This window comes from Lathamus discolor, chromosome 6 (assembly GCF_037157495.1).
Source record: "Lathamus discolor isolate bLatDis1 chromosome 6, bLatDis1.hap1, whole genome shotgun sequence".
Taxonomy (NCBI): domain Eukaryota; kingdom Metazoa; phylum Chordata; class Aves; order Psittaciformes; family Psittacidae; genus Lathamus; species Lathamus discolor.
The window spans coordinates 26,253,915-26,276,277 of NC_088889.1; the positions used below are offsets into that span (position 1 = coordinate 26,253,915).

The following is a 22,363-nucleotide window of genomic DNA, read 5'->3' on the forward strand; positions in this document are numbered from 1 at the left end:
CTGAGCTGGTGACGGATGCCCATCACCAGCTACCTGGTGACGCTACTTGATGGAAGGTGCAAGGAAATGCAAAATTAAACAAGCTTTGTACAAGGGTGGCTTTTCTTTTTACAGTGCTGTCAGTCTTCGGCTTCTGCAGGATCCACATCAAGGCGAGCTTTCACTGGTATTCACCAGCAAAACCCAACTACTCATGTTGCCCTTTAAGTCACATCTCCTCTGTTGACTCTGATCATTTAATCTCTGTTCTCGGACATTTAATCAAGCGTACTGACACTACATGCTATTTTCAGGAATACTTATTCTGAAAATAACAATAATTCTTGGTAACATAAGCCACAGTGGTCCTGCATTTGGTGGGAGGAGGACTGTTCCACTGATTTGAAGAGGTGGGTTTCAAGTGGGACTAAAGAGATAAGAGTTCTAGTAAATGCAACAGCAATATTCCTGATAAACAGCACTGAGAAACAGGTCACTTATATGCTTGAAAGTATTATGTCTATCTTATTTCTTTCATTTTCAAATGTAAAGTTTCATCCTTTTAAAACTTATCCAACAAGAATTAAACACAAACCCAAATATGTCACTCACAAATCGTTAAGGATATTTCTCTCCGGTTTCTTTACATGCTTCTGCCAGGCAGAATGTCATCTGGAAACAAGTTTAGAAAGTATGACTGTGTGAAAACTGGCAAGATGGCAGAAATGCATCGCAGTCAGAAATTGCAGAGCTGACTGATCCTGATGAAATTGTGCATATTTTTGGAATGTTTTAAGGACTAACATTTGCAGAAAGGGAACACAGCATTTTCTGGAAGTAGGGCCCATGTATTCCGGTTTTGGGTATCCCAAAAATGGAGCCAGTGACAGCCACTGAGTCAAAAGCTCTGACATTTAAAAATACCTTTGGATTGGGTATGAAATGAAGACATTTCACTTCTTTTATGTCTCATGACTGACAACTTAATATCATTTGCCACAGGCCTTCAGCAAACTGTTTAGACAGAAATGCCACGTTTTGTAAAGATCACACAAAACAGTGAAGCGGGGGGGGGATTAGCTTTTTTGGAAGCAAGCCTCAGGAAAGAAAATTTGCAGGTGTTTGGGAATCACAGAGCAGGAGGTTCGCATGTTTAAGGTGTTTAAGGTGTAACCAGGATGTCATGTCACTGTGCAAATGCTTGTACTGTTCATCTTCACCACTGAAGCGAAAGAAGGCCAGAGCTACCCCTGAGCAGCAGTTAACTGTGAATTTAAACAACTTGTGGGTTCAGTAGGAAGACAGGTAAGGAATTGATCCAGACTCCACACAGTTATTAGTATCATCGGTTTGGACCCTGGCTCTGGTGTGTGCAGGTAACACGCACGTCCACATACACATACCTGTGAGATACTTCAATAAACAGACTTCCAGGTGAAGGATGTTCAAGGCTTAAGTCAGTTACACTTTCCTCACTGGGCAACAAATTCCACCACAAAAAGCCTTACCATGCTCATCGCTGCGTATGATCTAATTATAAAATATTTCCTTTGTCTAAGGACTCAGATTATCATACAGAAGATGGCACCTTCATGGAAAGAGGGCTAAAATTAGGTGCCCACGTGAAAGGCCAGAGGATGACACAGCAGAAAAAACAATCATTCCCCGGCTATAAATCATGTCAAAGTGTATAGGACGCTCTAATGATGCCATCTTAATCCAGTACTTTGACATTAGTCTTCTCTTGGGGCCAAATGCCCAGAAAAATAAGGCAGTATGGCCAGTTTGACTAATACTAGACACACAGAAGGAATCGAAGACCAGACCATCAACACCACACACAAAAAAATCCAACTTCTTTTTCCTGTGGGCACTGTCATGAATTGGATATGTAAGATAAAAATCAAACAAACCCAACCAAAGGAAAAGGAAAGAAGCTGCTTAAGACCTGACTCAGTAAACAGACCTTTGAAAACTTTGTACAAGTGGTGACAAATTTGCAGATATTTTTATTTGCACTTTAATTCAAAAAGCCAGACACCTTTTCAGATACACAAGGTACATGTATGTATGGCCCCCAAAGCACCTTAATTCTTTCACCAATATCTTCAGCATGTGTGAGAAACTGAACTAAAATCAGACTCCACTGTCCATTGTCTCAAAGATTGGTATGAGAAGCTGAGCTCCACTATCTTGAACATGGGTGTGAGAAGCTGAGATGGTACTCCACTGTCTGACAGATGGAGGTGAGCAGCTGAGATGGGACTCCATTATCTCAAGGACTGGTTGAGGAATTGCTGCCCATTATCTCCAGGATTGATGCAGACATGCAGTTGAAGAGCTGGCTGCACGACCAGTGGAACTGGTCCACCAGGAACATGGAGCACATGACATTAAGAACAGAAGTACTCCCCCCAGCACATAACAGAAGGGGAAAAAGGTCATCTCCATGCGGGACACCCTCCACCAATGGTGACTATGGACGCTGGGGGACTCCCACCACTGAAGAGGATGATTACAGACCCTCGGCACACCGCTGGATCCTCGGTGGTGATTATCTTTCTGCACTCTGAATGCTTGCTTAATTTCTATCTTTTTTCTGATCTGTCCTATCACTACTTTTTACAATAATTTCCTTTTTTATAATAATTGTCTTTTTATAACAAACAAACTGATTGATTGTGGTACTTGACCTTGTTTGCATCTTAATTTCACTCGGAATCATGAATGCAATAGGTCTGACACGGGTTTTTTTCTGACCCTGACATGTAACAAGATTTCTGAGTAATGACTAATTCCTCTTTTACAAGTTTAGATTTCTTACACAATCAACACACTGCAGTAAACCATCATTCATTTATTTAAATATTTTCCAAACTCATTTTACTTCTATTTCACTAGTGACCAGTAAGTAGTGAGAAGTAAACTGCATTCACTCCATACTCCATCCTATTTTAAATGTCCTCTTCTGCACATTAGTTTTGTTTAACACAGTTTTCTTCTCCAAGTGCTTTAGCAGTGAAGTACCTTAACAAAGCTGGGAGGCAGAAAAAAGGCAAGCATGAACAGAAGAGGAGGACTGAAGCTGTAACAGGTAGCTTATCCTCTCTCTCCTGTGTAAAACAAGAAGCTGTGAGGTAAAAGCTGGTAAGATAATGCTACCTGAGGAAAAGCCTGGACCAGCTGCAGAGGTCAGTCTCAGCCTGTGGGAACAGGGATACCTGTTTGTATTGATTGGAAGTGGTTGGAAAAGAGTTTGAGGCAAGTTGCATGTGGATACAAGGGCGTTCAGGGCAGTCACACTCCAGTGGGCTTACAGCTCTTCTTGCCACCACTGAGGAAATGCACCAGTTCTGTTTGGCTCTGGTTGTTTTATATGAGTTACTCATGACCATAAGCAATAATTCCTTCTGGTATCCTGCTTGTGATCTTACTCAAACAAATCATTTTTCTACAGTAATATGAAATCTTCATTTGCAAACCCTAAAGTAAAAGGTTCAATGTTTTCTGTTTTGGCCTGCCCTGATTTTGCCTGAGAGTGGGCAATAGATCTAAAAGTCCAACCCAAGCTTTCGGGTCTGTTCATTGCCAGAAACATAAATTCTACTGGATTTTTCACCCATTCTAATCCTGACTTATCAGCAGACCCAGGCAAAACACCATCTGATGTGAATTCTGCAAACTTCAGCCTCTGTAATGGTGGAGCTTCTTGTTTCTCTCATCCTTGAACTTGCTCTTAGCCTGCTCAGCCAAAGCTCATAGCAGTACTGAAAGGCACGGTTTATTTTTATGCTTGGTTCCCTATGTGTATTCTCCACAGTGCACATACAGCAGACGCCTGTTTGACTGAGAGTTTTTTAAACGCAAGTGGATTTCTAGGTTTACTCCTCTCCATGTTTTTAGATATTTCTCAGACCTGAGCGGACATGAACTGTAAGTACTCTTGGTGTTGGTATCCTTGCTCAGAGATGCTTCTCCAGTTGCCCTGTGAGATGCTTCTGACCCTGACAGCTTTAGAGATCATTCTCAAAGAGAAAAGTGGTTCTCAGCACAATAAACAGGGGAGTCGATTTTGCTACTGACCAGTTTGCAGCTTCACAGCTGTTGCAATTGACATTTTAGCAACTAATTAATGCAGGAGATACGCTGTGAATGTCTGTGTTTCCTCACCTCCTAGCTTGGTAATAATTAACCACGTTTTTATGTAAGCATCTTGTGATTCAGCTCAAGGCAAATTTGGGTGCACACAGACATTTTCCATGTTTGCTCTTCCTCCTCCTGCTCCTCCACATCAGCACAGGCTCTGCCTGTCCCCAGCTTGTCCTTAAAGACGGCGATGGGGAACTCCTGGCACGAGGCACTGCTTCACAGTGGGGGTGATGGTTTCCATATGCCAGTGGCCAGTCCTGCACTACTGCAACCTACTGCTGCTTAGAGATGTCTGACCTCATGGCCAGTCACAAACTAGGATCAAAGCTGTCACTGAGGGAAAACCCATGCTCCAGTTTCCACTCTGCTATAGTTGTGGCAGGAAGCCACAAGAAGAAAGGAACAATATCATCATTTTTCTCCTACTGGGGTAGCCCCAAGCAGTATCTCTTTTTCCTCTTATGCTAGGATAGAAAACGCCCCTGACTGCATGCACTCAAGAAAATGGCAAAGGTAGGCCCATTTCCATTAGGAATCAGGATTTTGTGCATCTTCAATACAGAAGGTCCAATCTAACCCATTTACAGATCTTTTACTCATTATAGACACTGGACGCAGACCAAGCTAGGGTTTCTGTAACCCCTATAGCCTCCATGGTGCTTATGGACCAGTGTGATGAATGTGGTGGGCTAAGGATAGGGTCCCGAGTCAGAGCCAAATAAGAAATATATCTGAGCCTTAAATTCATGAGATCGAAAATTTTTGTTCTGCATATGAGCAGAACAGGATGATTTTGTGTGAATAAAAAAAAATACCCAGAGCAGGCCGCAGGAGGAACAGAGGTGAGAGACAGACAGACAGCTCTCCCTCATTGCTTGATGGTTTCAGCAGGTGCTTGGATTGCGGGAGATTCAGGTTCAGGCACCAGATCCAACCCATTGTCATTTGTATCCCAGGAATGTGACAGAAGAAAAACAATTGTGTGTGAAAAGCATTTCTGACCAATGCTAATCCCAGTGTCCTCATTCAGGTACGGCCTGGGCCATGGTTCCTCGTGTCAGGGCACTGAGGAAGGAGCCCTGGACAGGCTGCAGCCAGCTCCTGGGGCCAACCTGCAACCCGCGCCAGGACTCGGCTGGGCGGTGCATTTTGCTGTCTTCACCACAACCTCTCCCCTTCACCTCCACAAACTTGGGGGTGTTCCTTGGTCCCAGCGGTGCTGCTGCCTGATCCCCCCAGCCATCCCACAGCACCCCACAGCCTTGCGATGTGGGTGTGTGGTTAAGTGGGCTCCGGCTGGAGGGGAGAAGTTATTTGCCCCTCCTTCACAACAGCCTGGCTCTAATTTCAGCTCTCTTGCCGTTGTTGTTGGGCAATCACACTGCTGCTGCCAACACTATCAGCACTTTAAACATCTGCCTCTGCGCTGAGGACCTCAACCTGCTCTTGTCCCCTTCGGTCTGTCCTGATGGGGACTGCAGAAGCCAGAGACATCCTGGCACAGCCACATGCCACAATCAGTGCCCACTGAAGGAGCCAGCACAGGAACCGGGTGCATCACGGCTATGCTGGTGACACTGCATTCTGACTCATTAGTAGAGATAATTATCCGGGACAAAGCACCGACCTAATTAGCCTAGATAAGCATGTAGATACGCCTACTCTACTTCTGGGGCCCAAGCTAGTACAACCAGAGTTAGATGACATGGCAGGCCACGTGGACCTAAATGTCCATGGTGATTTAAATGGCTTGGAAGAGGAATCACCCTGCTCACTGTGCCCCATCACTGCAGCTGAGCAGAGTCACAGGCCCCTCACGTGTGCTGCCACAGCATTTCCATGCTGGGGGGTTTAGACTCTTACATGTCCTACAGAGCAGCTACAGGATCCTGATCGATCATTCAATTCACGGTAAGCAAAACCACCCTGGCAGAGAGAGAGGGAGCACACCCACTGAAGGGAGGGTCTGGGTGCAGTGCCACAAAGCCTGCTTTCAGGCAGTGTTTGCCTCACTCCTATTAAACATTAACTTGAACTAGAAAGAGTTTCAGAGAGAGTTATTCACAGGCTGGGTGCCTCCACAACATTTGTAACAGAGGACATTAAATACCTTCTATAACATCATTTACACACGGACCAAACCTTTCCTCTGAGAACTGCAAAGAACTTTATCAGTCTTAATTAAGCTTCACCGGAAGGCAGAACTTAAGTGGCTCAATCACACCATGTCTGCACAAGTAAAATCTGGTTGCATCCATTTACCTACAGGTGAAATTTGCTACTGACACAGTTAAACCTATGCAAAAGGTCACCTTAGGCACTCTTACTCTGATGCAGACTAAATTTGGTTTGACCTATGGCAAGAAGAGTGCAGTGAAATGAGCATTTCCAGCTCTGTGCCAGAAAACTTCTCCACCTCCCTCCCTTGTCCCTTGGTGACTGACAGTGCTGCAAGTTTGTGGCAGTGCAAAGTAAACCACATCCTCTTAAAACCAATCCCTGCAATGTTTTATATAACCTCATTCTACCTCATACTACACTAGACAAGGAGCTGTGCGTATCCAGGAACCAACTCTCAGCTGAACTGTAGAAACCCCCATCTTAGAAGCTCTTAAAAGCACCATTCCCAAAGTTGCTTTATTTTGCTTTCACCTTTTACCTGTAAGATTACATTAATCTAACATGAAACAGGCCCTCCTTAAACTGAAATAAGGGTGTGAGTACAGCGGGGCTGTATGAATTCTGTTCACTCAGACTAAAAACTGATTTAACATTCACCACTGAAACTTTCTGATGTAGATAAGATTTAAGGACAGTGACAGAGCTGGAAAAACAAGCCTGGTATTTAACACGGGAGTGCCCTACCCTATCATTAGTTCAAGTACATAGGTACAGGTGTGTGCACTGTGCACAGTCCCTTTTTTGTCTTTCTAAGGAAAACTAACAAATGGAATAGCAGGGGTCCCTAAGTGCACAGGCACACAGCTGTGCATGTGCACTGAGATGCAGAGAGGAGTTACTGAATAGAAAGGTCATGCAAGATGATTAGAAATGGTCTTCAATTCACCAGAAGGGCTACTGAACACATGAACATGAGACCAGCATGCCTTTGACTCAACTGCTAAAGCTGTTAAATCAGTTATTTTGCATAAAATATGATGGCAATTGTTTGTTCCTGGCTGTTCATCCATCATGGCACTGGCACAACATTTGATGATTTTTCATGCTGGTGTCTTGGTTGAGCTGGAGGAGAAAAACTTATTTCTTTTAATTCTGAATGCAATAAAGATGAGATGATGCTAAAGCAGCTCCTGCAGTAAACAACTGCATTCTGACAGCAGGGATCATATTTAATATGTAAAGGAAGTGGCTCTGGTGCATTTATCTCAGCATCAGTGCCTCAGCTCAGGAGCACAGCTTGGTTTACTTCTCGCATGAAAGACAGCACAACCAGCTTTAAAAGAAATTTAAAAATACATATAGGTCACTGTGCGAAAAGGAAGCCTTCCACCATGAGGTGGATCCAGGGCTATCAGGGGTCAGAATGCAACCTGGCGTGGGAGGCCTGCATCCCCATGGTTAGGGCATGCAACAGGGGTGGGGTGTCCATGTGTCTGATCTGGACTCCCTGTGTTTTATCCAGTGACTGATGAATATAAGAATTGCAGGAGGACTGGGAATTATTTTCCTCTCAGCAAATCAGCCCTGACAGGAAGAAAAAACTGCACAGTGATATAGAATAGCATGAACTTGTTGGGCTGGGAAGAGGTGGGATTAAATGTGCAGTTCCCTCTGGGCAGGGGAAGTGGCTGAACCTTGGTCCCCCACTTCCCAGGAACGTGCTTCAAGCACAAGACCCTTCAGGTTGGCAGCAAAGCAGAAGGTGATGCCTACACTGCTAACTGGATAGGGCCCCACTGCTGCAGAGCCCAGTGAATGTGCTGGGACAGGACCAGACCCTGTGCAGTGCCAGCTTTCCAAGAAACTGAGAGTATGGCCAGTAAGATGAGCCCAGGAAACCTGTGTAGGGTAGGGGAAGGTGGAACTGGAGCATCCGGGGGGGATTCTGTTTGCTGCACTGAGCTCTGAGAAAGAAAGAACTAATTCAGCAACTGCTCAGTTATGCACTAACGAAAGAGAGGCAGATAAGGCAGCCACCTGCCATGCAGCACCGAAGGGGGACTATCAGCACCTCCCTCCTTTGCAGGGGCTGACACTGGGGCTCTGCTGCACTTGAAGCCTTGTTTCCACAGGCAGTTTCATGATAAGTAAGTATCCTCTTTAGTTGATGACCAATTGCTTTTGTTCTGTGAACTGCCTCTGGCTCTGAGAAAAATAGTATATGCATGGAATGCTATGGGAATAGTTCTTTTTTATTTAATATTTCTTAAAGGAAAAAAGCTATTGCTGAATTTCTAAGGGTGTGATTCCAGTGTAGCTGGCTTTATAAACACGTACAGGGAAGTCAACGGGACAAGATGTCGACCAGTGCCATTAAGTGAAAAAAAATATTCTATACAATTCAGGACCATAAGACTAGCTAAAAAAAAAAAGTATTAACCCCCACAGGTACTAGTATTAAATAAACAAGCCCACAAGCACTTCAGTTCCTTTCTGTTCCACGCCTTTTTTGAGTGTTTTTTAGAATGTGCATCAAGCCTACTTCCCCGCACACTCACGTTTGAAACTTTTCAATAAAGGTCAAGATTAATGCATAATCTTGTGCCTTTAGGCAGTAATGGAGCTTCAAGAAAAATGGCAAATATCATCAGACTCTTGTTAAAATTGAAGCACTGGCCATACTGAGAAGCTTTCACCTCCCCACCACTGCATGGGGATCTGGTTAATGCCAGAGCCTAGGCAGTAGATGCTCTGAAGAAGCCGAGGGTGTAAATTAATACACACCATCTAAAACATAGCTTATATTGCAAAGATATTTTCCTGAATTTGGTTTTAATGAGGACATGAATTGTTTCACTCCAGTGACAGTTTGCCAGGTGCTGTCCCAACAGAGAAGGGACCACTGGCCATGCAGGCCTTGTGCTCTGCAGTAAGAGAATCACTGAGCTAAGAAAGCACTTTCCCATTGACACCTCAAGCCCCGTGCAACTGTTCCAAGAAATATAAACTATCTTCCTTTAGTTAAGTGTGACCATGTGTGTATTTGCATGAATACATGCATATACCCGTTAATACCCACTTCACACTTACAGTTCCTTACATCAAATAAAAATCAGGAATTCAAGCCTTTTTTGGGACAAATTGAATCCCTTAAAATCTTTGAAGCTACAGGGAAACAGGACATGTAAAGAAGTTCAATCAGCTACTTATATACTTAGCTGGTCAAACATCATCTCTAGTATTGCTTAACAATAAGACTTTTGACATATTAAATCAGAAAAATATAGCTACATAGTGTAGCCTGGTGCAGCACTTGAGATGCCTAGAGCACCACGGCCCAACTCCACAGGATCTTGCAAGTTTTTAAATGTCTCCTTCCTCTTCCACTCTCCGGTGAGACAGTAAACTTCTCAGGCGGTCTTCTCTACATCATGGAGAACAACAGGGTCTCAAATGTGCACTAAATCAACATGCACATGGACACAGAAAACACCACATTACAACCATTAACTAGATGCAAATTGGGTGTTTAAGATCCATTTTACAGAGATTTAAACCCAACACTGCTGTAAGATAACTAGGCACCTGTACCTGGACAGAGTGCTGGAAGGCAGAGGACTTTTCTACAAAACATAACTAAATGGAGATATATTTGAGGATTTATGAAAAAAAAAAAACAACAGGAAAAAAACCCAAACAAAACCCCCAAAACCAAGGCCATGAAAAATCATCATTAGAAATGGGCAGTACTCCTTGATAATAAACTCACAAGTCTAATAAATTCATTGGATAAACAATAACAACAAAAAATCAAATACAGTACCTGATCCCATTCACACTTACACCAAAAGCCAAGCTCTCTGCTTATGGGAAGTAGAAGTCCCTGTAATCAGGAAGGTCCATAGTAAATCTACTCATTTTCCTTCAGCCTAATCCCTCAACCCTATATAACCCTGCAAATCCACATTTCCTGAAAAGCTAACAGTGCTTGGATTTCTCAGGCAGGTCATTATGGAGAAAAAAATGCAGGTAAATATCCAGATATCTATAGCAGGTATAAAATGTTGCCCTTGTTCATAACTATTTTTTTAAACCAGTATCTATTCTGTGAGTACAGATGCCATTCATTAGTAAATAAAGACAGAAGCAATCCAACACACTGATTCAGAAGTCAGCATCCAATATTCTTGCTGTAATGACTTTCCCTGATTTAACATCCCTGACTAATGCTGGTGCCATCTGAACCTAATAGGCCATTTAATAGAATCATAGCGAGCATCCTACTGCATGCCTGCTGGAATTAAAAGCAAGCAAAAGACAATCCATCAATGAGCTCCAGCTGCAAGCGATTTCCCAGCACAACTGGATAGCACACAGAACATTACATGCAAAGCACCCTGGCGCAAGCATCCCTTCCCACTTCCCAGGACAGCTCCCACCAGAACATGGCATGCAAGGGATAGGGCATGCAAGGGATAGGGAATGCAAGAGATGGGGCATGCAAGGCAGCAGGGAGGTTCCATAACCTACAAGACATTCGGCACAGGATGATGCAGTCACAGTGGCAGAGGCAGAAGCAGTGCCAAATCCATTCCCTGCTGACCATAGTATGGCAGCAGCCACCTCAGCGCACTCCTCCCTGCACCTTCCTCATGCCCAGCACTTACCAGCCGCCCCGCTGCAGACCAGGTTTCATCAGGTGTAATCTATCCACTGCTGCAGCAGCAAGGTGGGCCTGGCCGCTTAAATATTTAATTAGATCCTCTGCCTCACCTATCACAATGCTTCAGGGTGTCTGAAGCCAGACTTCATTGTCTGGACTTTCACATAATACCGGGCAAGTCATAAAGAAATTACATTTTCTGCCTCCTGCTCCAATCAGACCACCATATGTTCACCTACATGCAAGTAGTTAAAATAAATGCAAACTGTGAATACGCAGAAAGTTAGCTTGACTGCAAATGAACATACAGGATCAAGTTCAGTGGCGGTGTAGTTGCTGAAGTCAACGGGTTTACACCAGCGATGAATGTTGAGCACTAGTCTGAAAATTTAAGTGTGAACAAGCTGGATTTAGAAATGTATGTGTGGCTTAAAATCCCGTCTACTGGCTTCCAGCTATTTTAAGCATTCCTGATCTCCTGTGATCCCAACACTTCTGTCCCTTTCTAGTCTGTCTGCTAATCACTTTCCTCTTCTCTGTGTAAGTACAGCAGGTCTCACAGAGGCAATCAGGTTGAAGTTAATGGACTGTTTGTATGAGGAGGCTGACTAAACAGTACTTAGATTGTCACTTTCGCCTTATCGCCAGTCCTTTGACCCATTTATTTCCCTTCTCTTTGCCTTTGCATTATTCCATCTACACTGGACTTTACACAGCCCAATCTTGTACTCACCTAGCAATGTCATAGCTAGTTTAAGGGGATGTATCTCAGTAGCCCCCAGTGACACTACTCTGATTTAGATCGATTAATGTTTTGACCCACTGAACTCATAAGGTAGCTCTTTTATCTAATACGTAATTTCTAGAATATACTGAATAAAAACTATAAGCCTCTTCCTGTGGGTAGGGCAGGTGAAACCCCAGGTGGAGACAGGTTCATAACTACCTTGCAATGTATCAGAACCATTCCTATTCTTAAACGATACATATTCAGGATAACTGAGTAGTTGTTCTCTCCCTGCACCTTGCCTCCTACAACATAGATATTCTAATAGCAAAGCTGCTTATCATATGTTTTCTAATGCTTGTTGCTATGAATTATTTATGTCCCATTGTAAGTCTACAATACTGATACCTCTTAGGTATGCTCCACTATCAGATGCAGCAAAACAAATATTAACTATTCAATATTTGAGGCAGCAAAAACTCTGTTACTAGCAAACTATCTTTTCCACTATGGCACACAGATGGTCTAAATTCTACCTGCATATGCTCATTGTTTTCTGCTTGCTGGCTTATAAAGCTATTAGAGGCACATAAGCAAACAGGATTATTACATCCAAACCTGAGTGTAAATTCAGGCTCCCATAGCCATAAATGCCAATGGTCTTATGTAATTACTTTCTGCAGGTTTTAAAAAATCCAGAAATACATTTAAATAAACAAAATTGGCATATAAATGATAGAACTGTAGACTATGTTTTATCATTAGAACTCTACTTTTCTAGAGAAAAAGGTATGATCACATCATTGCATTCTCAGTTTTGAAGACACTCCAAATCCTTTATGTTCTCCTGTGCTTTCCTCCTATATCTCACAATGAAGAGAAGCATCTAGCTGGTGTAAAATACCAGCTCTCATCTCTGGAGCACTGACTTACTCTGCGCCACCTCCAGAACCACCTGCTCTTTCAAAAGAAAATAGTACTACACAATGTTGACACTTAGAAAAAATATACAAAAATAATAAGTGAATCTGTAAACAACTTCATTCTGTCCTAAGAATGCGTCTAACTCAGTTACTTAATTGGCCAAAACTATCTGATACCCCACGTTTTCTTTATTATTGTCTTACACACTAAGATTGTGGTGTCTAAGGAGTTAAATACACTCATGACTAATAGAAAGCTGAAAAATAGCCTTCAAGGCCAAACAGCATCTCAGACTAATCTAATTGAGATTAACAAATTCCTGAAGTTCCTTGTGCAGATTTACCACTGGCACAGTAAACACCCTGCCAACAGTCTGCCATGCAACAGGAAAATGAGTGAGTATGCTTACTTCTCCCTCTACTCAACCCTAAAATTAACATAATATTTTTGAATAGCCCATTTAATACAAAGTGGGGCAGCAGAGCCAGTGCCACAAGATGACTGAATGGCACAGTATGGCTTTAGATGATCTGCAAGGAAAGTACATACGGACAGGAAACAGGTTCCCCCAGGGACTCCACCATCACTTCTGACTCTAAAATGAAGACTGGGATCCACGATCACATCAGCCATAAGGTGACCTCCCAGAAGTGGGAAATAGCAGTGTGGATCACAGGAAAAATAACTAAAGAACCTGAGAAAGCAGCTGCCCTGGAAGTATGACCACCTCTGCTTTCTACTTCGGACAAAGTTATGACTTGCTGGATGCTCTCAGTGTTGGTCTAAGTACGGGAAAAAGTAATTCAGGTGTGGCTGAAAACACTGTGACCAAACGTTTTTGTAACACCTGTACTGGGATTCCTAAGGTGTGGCAAATGTGCCACCAGCTGCATGGAAGTCACTTCTAAGTGATACTCTGCCATGCAGTGTTTGGTACTGGGTATAAAACCCTTAAACCCTACTTTCTTTCTATCATAATTTGACTCTTGCCTTCCCAAAGGTTTCAGCCAGCTTGCCTGTGGCAGGACAGATGATCCCTGAATGAGCAACACTTGCAAAGATTTTAAGTAACAACTCAATTGACCATCTAGTACTCCAGTATAAAAACAGCCCTGATCCTATTTTGAGCATGAACCAGTACCAGCTGACTAGAAGGCAAACACTTCCTCAGCTAACTGCTCCTGCAATCCTTGCAAGAGGAAATCAATTGTGCAAATTGCATTTTGACAAATATAAATCACTACTGAGTCTGTAACAAAGGCTGACAAATCTCGATGCCCAGCGCTTACCTGGTGCAGCAGTCCTCTGAAAGGAGATGTGCTAGAAAAGCGCTTCTTTTTTCCAAACAGAAGTTGGAAAAGTGTAATTCCACAATCTGCAGCAGTAAAAATAAAGAACAGCTCTGATCCTGCAAGTGGTAGCAGGCACGCAGGTGGCTCTCCTATGTGAACCCTTTTGCAGAAAGATGGTAATTATCTGTTTGAGCACCTACTGATTGTATCTGGAGACTGTGCACATATAGCCAATAGGCAGCTGATAAAACTTGTGTCATTTTACTTTCTGTACATTTTGCCCTTAACTGAAAAAGTTGCTTTCCTTTTTTAGTCTAAATATCTATTATCCATACTTGGGGAGGCACTGAACAGCACACAGACAGCTAAGAACTCAGAGGCTGTGCCAAAACTGAAGTAACACTAGGAAGTGAACTGAATGCTTGGTTTAATGGTTTTAGTAGTGACTTTAGCCACTGACACTCTGAGAAGATCTGTACTCTAGAGAGCTCTGGAAAACACTCAAGGAGAACACTGAACTTCTAAGTTCTTCAGCTGGGCAAATATACTAAAAACACCATTGTCATGCCATTGCCCAGATCATTGTAGTCCTGAAGATGGAAACCAGTTTATTTTGTTGAGAATCAATGTCAAATATTTTGTTCTACCTGTAAAAGCCAATTACACTGAATCAGGCTTAACTTGTCTTTCTCTGCTCTTTACATCCATTTCCATTGTCACTTCCAAAGGACTCCTGGGTGCCATGCCAAAAAGAACTCAAGTGTTCCCCACCACTACATAGTCTACAGACACCACATTCACACACCCCAGCAATCTGTTGCAGTAAGACTGTATGGAGCAGATTTAAGACTTGGGGGAAAGCACCCCACTCATCTTCACACTTCGTCTCTCTGGAGCTGCTCCCTGCACAAAGACCTTGGCCGAGCCCATACTGACGGATCCTCTCCTGAATATCACTATCTGCAATACTGGCACAAGGGAGTAAGACTGACCTAGGAATTCAGCATGTAACCTTCATTTCTTATATGGACAGCCCTGATTCAGGTGCCTGAAACAAGACTCACCCACGGGAGTGAGAAGACCCACCTGGCATAGCATCTATTTCAAAACTAGAGCCTAACGTGTATTTCCAGTTACAAGCAATTTTGAATAGGATGCAAGACTGGAAGTTTCTGCAAGAAACAGAGCAAGAAGCATTCCAGGCAGATGTGAGTCTCACAGACTATGCCCAGAAAACACCCATAAACTCAAGTAAAGATTACAGCCACCAGAAATTTATCTGCATTGGAGCATCTTGTACTGATGCCATTCTCTAACAATATGCTCTGATTAAATCAGTGTTTGTGGTACTAAATTGAACTATTTAAAAAAGACATGCTTGCAGTTTACATATAGTTTCTTTGCAGGGTACTGCTAGGGGCAAAATAGCTGCACAGGGAAGATGAAGGCTGGTAAGTCATTTCTGATAACAGCTGCCCCACTTGCAAGTTATTTAAGCTGCTGCCTGTCAGTAGCCCATAGCATGGTAACAATTAGATGGTAACTAGTAACATACCTGTATTACAACATACTGCTTTCTAAATTGTCTTCGGCAAAGAAAAATTCATTAATTTAACTGATGTGGAATTCTGAAGTCTATGCTACACTGCTATTAAGATCACCTGGTGTAAAGGAAATGCATAGTTTTGATACTTCTCAGAGGGCCTAACTTTAATTAATTTAAACTTGCAAATTGATTATGATTCACTTGAAAATGTTCAGAAAGTGTGTTCTGTTCCCTGAGAATAAACAGCCATTTTGCAGGAGACTATGATGTATATTTCATATAATGCAGAAAGCCTGACACCCCCAAAAAAGCCCCAAACTCCTGTAAAGAGCACAATTAAAAAATGTTTCAGCTTTGAAAACTTCTGGTTGTGTCACAAGCCTCCTAAAACCTCCTCAGTTATCAGTGCCAATCTGAAAGAGGGATGAATCCTCCCTGGCAGCATGTGTCTCTGCTGATTACAGGAGGAGCCTGGGTGAGACTCCACACCAGACTTTCAGTTGTGTATATATAGCTGGGATGAGTCTAATCCTAAGAGACTAAGCCACAGACTCTACCAAAATACCCATAGATTCAGGGAGGGTTTAGAAAACAGAATGCCACTCTATATTTTGGCTCACCATTCTGTGCACCACTCCTGACTCACTGCTGGGTGTGCCAGAGTAAGCCTTGGTGGGGGACACGGCATGTAAATGCTCCTCTTAGTGAGTAATAAACACCTGTTTGGCTCCATCTTACCATCCACACAATGGGACCATTCCTCCTAAATGAAACAAGCTTCCCTCCGCCTTGTTCATCGCCCCCAAATGAGGAGTGGTTTATTAATCACTGAGCTTGGGTGACCAACTTTCTGTCCTATTATCTGGCTTTCCTTAGTGAAAGAAGGCTAATGAGGTTTATGGTTGTGAGACAACTCTGACACAGGGCACATATCTTCCCTGCCAGCACAGGGAAAAAGGACTTGCCAGAATGAGAGTTAAAAATAGCTTGTTTGCCTTAAAGGGCGTATTCACTTTGAAACACAGAAAACAAGTCTTAGCTGCCACCTCTAATATGACAAGCATCTTTAGCAGCCTGTTCTCTGTCAAAATACCTATTGCCCTGCTCTTTTGTCTTCTCCCTAATTCTTTACCATTCTGAATTGTAGGTGATTTTTACTACGTTATGAGAAGCTTGGGGGAAGAGAGGGCAGACTAACTTCTAATTAAAACCAACCTTGATCACACCAAAAGGGCTCTTCAGGGTTATTTCTTGAACTCTAACATAGCCCTGCCTTTCTTCCCACATTTCATACAGCAGTGCTGTTTCAGATCCCCAGCATACCCCTGTAGCCCTGCTCTGTGCTGATCCCCCACTTGGAGGGCACGTTGGCCACATCCTGCCCAGTGCTGAGATGACCAGACAGTCCGGTTTGGAAACCGCGTATCAGCACCAGCGAGGCAAGTGCCTGAGCTCAGTGCTCTCAGAGGCAAGGCGTATCTTTTCAGATACGGTATTTTATCAGTGATGATAATGAGCCAGTTGGGAAAACTTAACTGGGGAAGTGACAGATTCTCTATCACATGCAGTTATTAAATCGAGACCATGGCTTTCTAAAGTATGCCTTTCTAGCACAAACAGAACATTACCTTCCTGGTAAAGAATTCATGTTCAGAACACTGTAGGTCTGAACACAGAGGTTACAGTAGATGGCTTTATTGATCTCTTCTGACTCAAAAATGTAGGAATCTAGAGTCATCTGTTATCACTTCCTTTACACCAAAGATCTCGACTCTTCCGGGAATCCATTAAAACTAAAAAGCCTGCCAAGCTGAGAAAATTACCATGGTATTTCCAGCTGCTTTCCCCAGAATTTTACAGTAATCCTTCCCCTGGCTCCGAGCAAGACTTGCCACTTTTCTTAAGAGCAGCTTGAGCAAGAAGCACGGTTAGGTTGTTCCTCTACTGCTCCTTGTGGGCAATCCCCTCTCAGGTATTGCCAAGCCACTGAAGGAATTCAGAAGTTCCCCTTGCCTTCCCTGACATGGGTGTAAGAATTTCTTTACAAGTCTAGAAGCTGGCACCACAATTCATACTGAAGAAGCAGCTGACACGACCAAGCAGAGCCTACCAGGCCTGCAAACAGCTTGCAGATTTAAGTGGTAGCCTAAATAAGAACTACTCTTGAATGTCATTCATAACAAAGCTGAAAAACTAGCAACATCCTGCACTTTTCTCACATGCAGAAGTGCCAAGCAGGAAGCAGCTCTTGTTATCTGGTTGCCAAGGACAGGACCTGGTAGAATACTCCCTCCCCACCCCCAGTACAGACCCACCTGAGCAACTGAGAAATGTGAGCATTTCTGCATCATGCTGATGAAGTTCTTAATCTACATGTCACCCAAGCTGAACTGCAAAACACGGCTGCCTGCCCTAGTTATCAAATGACCTGAAATTCAGCACAATCATCTGCTGTAACAGCTGGTTCATTGACAATGAGAGAAACTCCTGCCTGGCTGCTGAACCAGAGGCAGGGCCAGGAGCCCAGGGACCTGGAATGCACACCCTCCAACACCGAGATGCTGCTCCCATCCCCCTGCATGGCACAGCCTCAAAATGTCTTGTGTTCTTCAAATTCTGCATGCTGACTTCTTCCGCTACATGTTTATTTCTCATCTGTATCATTAAAAAGAGATTTCAGAGACCTGCCAAAGTGATTTCAGAGAGTGATTTCAGTGCCAAAGAGATTTCAGAGACACTTCAAAGTGGGGGAAAATAATGAAACATCCTTCCCTAGGAATTAAAGCGAAGGTGAGGTTGGATCTTGTCAGTTTTCTTTCTTTCTGCCTAGGGTGCTACATAAAAAATACACAGCACTAATAATTTTACTTCTTCTAAGTGTAGAAACTTATAGAGGAACACAGTACAAAACATTAAAATGATTGTCAAGAGATAAGTATCCAAAACAGGCAAAGTTATAGAGCTAAGTAACTTTGACAGATGGTATGAATGCTTTTTTAAGAATGACTCATGTTCAAACACAGGGATACTTTCTGAAGTTGCTTTTATGTGCAAACCAAGTTACATTTTTCTACTCAATTGCAAAAAAAAATTTAATCACTTATTAGTATATTTTTAGTTTTATTACTATGAAAGGTATTATTAGTGAAATTTATTACTCCTTAATAGTATAATGCACAGAATTAGATGTCTTTTGCACTTCTTCCCCAAATAGGAATGAAGAGTGAAAGCCGAACATAATAGCAGACTTCCGGTATCTGAATGGGGCCTACAAGGGTGCCAGAGAGAGATTCTTTCTTCATCAGGGACCGTAGCAATAAGACAAGGAGTAATGGATTTAAACAGGGTAAGTTCAGATTAGATATAAGGAAGAAGTTCTTTACTGAGAGCGTGGTAAGGCACTGGAACAGGTTGCCCAAAGAAGTGGTGAATGCTCCATCCCTGGCAGTGTTCAAGGCCAGGTTGGACAGAGCCTTGGGCGACATGGTTTAGTGTGAGGTGTCCCTGCCCATGGCAGAGGGGTTGGAACTAGATGATCTTAAAGTCCTTTCCAACCCAAACCATTCTATGATTCTATGAAAATATGTTATTGAAAACCAGCCCCTCACCTGGAACTCAGTGGTACACCTTTGAACCCAATGGACATGATTTCCTGCTAAATTGAGCCTAGATGATGATGATTTCTGCGCTGACGTATCCTCTTGGGTAAACAGCATTTTCCTGTTCCCTAGCTGAAATGAGAAATGAGGACTGTACGTGTTCTGAATGTACTGTGTCTAAGTCCTTGAAAGTCTAGTAGTTTCACATTGCTTATGTTGTGCTTAAGCAGCATCTGCCCTTTGTTTTTCATACACATAGCTGGTTGTAGCTATTGCTACAGTCCATATGTGCATAAGCAAGACCAAAGTTTGGGCTGAACATACATCTTATTTTCTGTGTTTACTTCAAGGTAGGTTTCAGTTTCTTTTCTTAACAGAGAGAACATACTTTAAGTGAGAATATACCATAAATATTGATTACGGACATACAAAAAGAATCTGAAATCATATGGTACCAAGACTTAAGTATGCATGAGCAAACAATGTAAGTAATATTAAATGTATGCTTGTATTTTTCTTGTTCTGCAGTCTTGCCTGCACATCATCTTGAATTAAACAAATAGAAACTCCACACTAAGCAGGATCAGACCTAATTGTACGGCGAAACATTTCTCCAATGAATTTCAGTTTTTATATTCTCTCCTACAAACAGTGTTACCATTCTACACAGTAAATGCAGATTATTAATATATATGGGTAATTTATATTACGCCAATTATTTGGCTTAATATTCTTGTTTGAAAAAATATTATGAAAATAAACATTTTTATCCATATTAATAAATCTTTTACTTGGGGGGTACTGTCAATGATGTCTTGGTTTTATTTTTAGATACGGTTTACTAGGTGATGACAAATACATGCATGGAGTTACTCCCTGTTCTGGACTGATCCTAATCTAGGCAACTAAATCTTGATCTTCTAATAAGGGATTCCCATTTGCGAGGCAGGGACACCCTCTGGCCATACATCTCATTAGGCAAGTTCACCCATCAGCCAGATGGGGAGGAGTGCTGCCAAGCCCTGAGCCTTGCAGTGTCCTGAGCCTTGATGTGTGAGACAGACGCAAACACAAAATACACCAAGGATGCGTCAGTGAAACCCAAAGCACAGAAGTCTTCCCACTTGGGGTGTTTGTGCTGCTCTTGCAACCGTAGGGAAATCCCTCTCTCTGTCAATATCCTTGTCTTCATCTCATGGAAGAAGGCAGTGGTGAAGACATCTTATTTCACAGTCACGTGCTTGCCTGATCTGGGACAATATGCTTGAAGTGGTAGATAAAGACCCAATTCTGCAAAGAGCTGAGTTGTGCAGAGCAGGAGCCAGCACCCTGCCTCTCCTGGCATTACAAGGAGTCAAGAGAACATGAAATCAGCACTTTACTATATAAATCCCTCCACAAGTACTCCCTGCCATTCATCTTAATCCTACCCAGAATTGTTTTGATACCTGGAGCATGTGTCACAAAAGCCTTTTCTTAAACCCCTCTGTCATTCATTAGCTGTGCTGGAGCAGAAGCCGGAACACTGGTATTGGACAATTCAAAGCGTCCTGAAGGTTTATATTACTTTTTCACCTTTTTAGGGCATTTGTTAGACAATTCTTTCCATGTCTGAAGTCAGATCAGTTTAATTTGTCTTATAAGTGTTAAAAAAAAAAATGCTCTTTTATTTTTTTGGCTGGTAATAGTAATACAATTATTATAAAGCTCCCTGCAGCAAAATCTTAGTCTCTACGTGACACACAATCTCAAAGTGTTGCTCCATGAACTACAGACAGGCTACTTGGGAAATGTCAGATGAGGTGTTTGGCTTTCAGCTCTATCGCAATGGACAGCTAATTAAATGCTTTGCTAATAATAGTATCCTGTATTTGAGGAGATAAGGTTAATTACTTGTTAAATTTCAGTGGAGTTCTGCAGATATGTCTGCATATTCCTGATAGCTAAACCAACTTCTGTTTAACAATACAGTTTGCTCTCATTCCTTTTTCTCTAGTTCAGACGTATCTTTAATAAACATAAAATGTCACTGATGGAAAGAAATAAAGGAATCTGGTGTTTCTTATCTAAAACTCTATTACTACACAAAAAGTAACCATGAAGTCAATACAATAACACCAGACACTCACCACACAAAACCCCCAAGGGAAGTCAATGGATCCTTTTACTGACGTAAGGAGAAACAAGACAACACCTAAGATTGCTGTAATTAAAACATTATGTTTGCAATCTGCATGTAATCTATGGTTCCCACAATACTGACAAGTTCATTACTTTCAACATATAATTATCAACACTTTGACAGTGAGCAGGTAAACTCTAAGGCTCTTTGGTTCCCAGGTTCTTCAGGAAACACTAGAGTTTCTACCCTTCACACTCCATACTCTCAGGAAGCACAGCTGTGATTTTGAGATATGGTATATACCCCACATTAAGATAAATACTTCTTGTCCATGGAGCAATAATGCCATTTATTTAATTTCCTTAGGGCATGCCTACTCAACATGGCAGGGTCATGCATGCCAAGGTGGCATAGCAACCCAGGCAAGCTACCTAGGTGCAGGGCAAATGCTCTACCCCACTGGGTGTGCTTCTGTTCCCACACTGATTTCTGCACTGTGCCAGGGAGACGCTGACTCCCCCAATGTTTGACAAGATGGAGCTTAATGTAGAAACATTTGTGTTTTGCTATTCTCACCCTGACAAGATATTTTAAATACTGGCCTGGAAGGAGGAAAGCTGAGATGAAAGGCAATATAACTCCTCTGTACCTAACTGGCCTAGAGTCAACTCTGCACCTGTAACACTGGGTCCAGCTATGGACCCTAATACAAGAGAACCACTGACACAGTCATATGATCCAGTGGAGGCTGATGAAGACGTCTGGGGGATGCAAATGGCACATGCAAAGGGGCCAGGAGAGTTGTCTTGTGCAGCTCAGTAAAGGGAAGGCTGAGGAACAATCTGACTGCTGGTGTACATGCTCAGGTGTTTCATGGTGGGAAAGGTACAGCCCTGGAACAAGGGCTTGGCCATGTGGCCATTCTTGGCAATGCTCACTGGGAACAGCCCTTGAGCAACCTCATCAAATTCTGAATTTAGCCTTGCTTTAAGCAGTTGCTCAGAGTAGATGATCTCCAGAGGTTCCTAAATAGCTGTCTGAAGACACTGAGGAAATTAAGGAAGCAAGTATCACTGGCTTCTGCAGCATACGGAGAGCAAATAAAGGAACTTCATCTGAAGTTTTTTATCGCAAAATGAGTTATCTCTCGATGCCATGGGGTCCACTGAGCAGCTTTTAGATCTTAATTAAGGTAGGTACTTCAAAGATAATTCAGCATTTAGTACATAAGTATACTTCAT

At 42.6% G+C, this 22,363-nt stretch overlaps 1 protein-coding gene and 1 long non-coding RNA gene across 5 annotated transcripts in view; both read right to left on the minus strand.

Annotated features, from left to right (window-relative positions):
* EVL (Enah/Vasp-like) overlaps window positions 1-22,363 on the minus strand; it is a 152,344-nt gene that overhangs the window by 20,598 nt on the left and 109,383 nt on the right. The window lies entirely within an intron of this gene.
* LOC136017413 (uncharacterized) lies at window positions 9,004-10,959 on the minus strand. Of its 2 annotated transcripts, none has more exons than XR_010613934.1 (3): window positions 10,917-10,959; window positions 10,073-10,132; window positions 9,004-9,709 (listed from the first exon to the last, which is right to left on the minus strand). It is a non-coding gene; the product is annotated as an uncharacterized LOC136017413 (long non-coding RNA). The 2 variants fall into 2 exon arrangements; XR_010613933.1 differs by lacking the exon at window positions 10,917-10,959 and adding an exon at window positions 10,780-10,872.